A 2,677-nucleotide genomic window follows, 5' to 3' on the forward strand; every position below is an offset into this window, starting at 1 on the left:
CCTCCCTGCACAGCATGCATATGGTGCCCTGAAAATGATACTGGAAATGACACTGGACCCAGAGTCAGAAGCTTGGGGTTTAACTCCCAGTTCTATCACTTATTTACTTGCTTGAATAAATCTCTTCAACTCTTGGAATTTTAGTCTTCCCTTTTGTATTATGAGAGTGATTAAAAATAATATTTATAACTCATAAAATGTTTATGTGGCCAAATTAGTTTTTTTAAATATGTTATGTTAGAACAGAAACATTCTTTTAAGATATTGTATCACTTCTTCTTTGTGGTCCAAACCAGGATCTCAGTCCAGTAAATTGAGAGTTACTGGCAGGACTTCAGGCAGTTGCTACCTTTATTCCTATTCCCTCCCTCCCAGTTCTCTGGAATTCTCCATGAAAAATTAAATATGGAATTTTAATGTTAACTTTCATTAAAATTCATATACATCTACAAATATACACAAACAATACATGCCTAGGTATTTTATGGTTAGAATTTCCCCTATATGATTTCACCGCTGCACTGATATCAAAGTTTTAGAAAAGTGGACACTACCTTGTTTTTAGGCAAAGGAAATGTAGATTCTTGTTGATTCCTTTGCTTTTGTAACTAGACATTAGGAAACTCAGAATTCTAGCCTCTGAGCAGGTCTGGCAACATTATTTTCTCATTTGAATTCCTCAACTCTTTAGAGGATAAGTTTACATTCTTATGATCTTATAGTTAAGCTCTTACCTAATTCTAGAATAGATTCCTGAGCTGATGATGACTTCTAGTGACTGGAAATGAGGAAGCAGGAAACCCACCCTTCCAGCCTCCCTTCTGCAGGTACGCTACCATCTCCAGAGCACCTGCATGTCTCAGACTCTCAAAGTTGCTGAAGCATTCCCCAGGATGTCCCTGGCTACATCCCAGTCACTGGTTTCTTAGCTGCCCCTCTACCCTACCCAAATGATTTGTGAGACCTATAGCCAGTCCTCCTCATAGCAAGGTGGGAGGGAAGCGAATGGAGACCTGGCAGCACACTCTGTTAGAAAGAGTAATGTGATCTCCCCCAACACAATTCATTGTTATTAACATGAACCTACCATTAAATTCTTCAAAACCATGGGCCGACCTTACAGTTAACGGTGTTCTACTATGTAGGTCTCTGATGTTTACCAAGAAAAGTCACATGTATTTCATCTTTAGAAGAAAGTATAGGTAGGATTTCTAAACCATTTACTATTAAAACACACACACACAACCAATGAAAAAAGCATGGTCCATGAGCAAAAGTCAGGAAAAGGGAAATAACAAGAAGAAAACAATATAACAGAATACATGTGATAAAATGGCAGGAGTAAGACATATTACAATAAAAGCGACTAGGTTAAATTCCTCTGATAAAATCACTGACTCTCGGATAGATTGAGAAGATAATCTAGCTATATATTGTCTTCAGGAATGTGTATACCAAAGTCACACAGAGAGGAACAAAGGGATAGGTTGGTGAATGCTAACTAACAAAACAAGAATAGAGATGATAATATTAAAAAGTGTAAGAATATTAACAAGACATAAAAGAATAAGAGAGATAAGTCAAACAAGAAGATTCAGTAATAATGAACCTTCATGCAGTGAACATCTTAGCACTGGATTAGATGAAGCAAGATTTGTTAAAAACACAAGTAAAATAATACAAATAAAAATGTAAATAAACAATTTAAAAACACAAAAGTTTTCTATAAACAGTGGGATGTTTATAGAAATAAACAAATGCCTTCGGAATTTGATCAAGTAGATAAAAATAAGTAGGAACAGAAGATTTGAATAACATCATCATCATTGTCAACAACCCAACAAATAGGAACTACACACAATTTTTAAAAAGAATATGAAGCATTTACAAAATTTGGTGAAATAATAGACCACAAAGAAACTTTTCACTTAAAAAATAGACATACTGCTACATATCACAATAACATAGCATTGAAAATTCACAGAAGATGGGGCCTGCCACCACCTCCATCCAAGCACTCGGAAACTAAAATCTGATCCCTTTAAATAATTCTTGGGTCAAAAAGGAAATCACTACTGAAACTATAGACTATTTTTAAATTAATAATGGGAATACTATGCATCGAAATGTGTGGGATAGGACTAAAAATATATTTAGATAAAAATTTAAAGCTTGTATTTAAAAAGACTGAAAATAAAATAAACTTGTAATTTAAGAAGCTAATAAGTGAAAAACAAAACAAGACAAAATAGGGAAGGGAAATAATGGTAAATTATTTACCTTTATTAGAAAAATTATTTTTTTCTAATAAATTAGAATAAAAAGATTGGCAGTTAGGCAAAAGTGCAGGGTTTATGATAAAGCTGCTGGAATGAGGCTGGAAAGCTGAGTTAATGGGATAAAAGACACTGTCTCTGCCCTTAATTGCCACTAAGGTTTGGTTAAGGTGAAAAGCATGTGCAGAAAATAGAGGAAAAGACTAAAATCAATAAAATGCCTGTTTATGAATTGTAGATGGTAACCATATCGACTGCAGCGAGCAACATCAGGCTCCGAGTCTCTGGTGTCAGGCAGAACTGAGCTTATCAAGAGGCCTTGGACAGGTTATGTGGCCTCTCTATCTTGGTTACCTTATCTCTAAAGTAGGAATCACAGTACCGACTGCACAGGATTGCAG

Source organism: Pteropus vampyrus, unplaced genomic scaffold (assembly GCF_000151845.1).
Source record: "Pteropus vampyrus isolate Shadow unplaced genomic scaffold, Pvam_2.0 Scaffold2, whole genome shotgun sequence".
Taxonomy (NCBI): domain Eukaryota; kingdom Metazoa; phylum Chordata; class Mammalia; order Chiroptera; family Pteropodidae; genus Pteropus; species Pteropus vampyrus.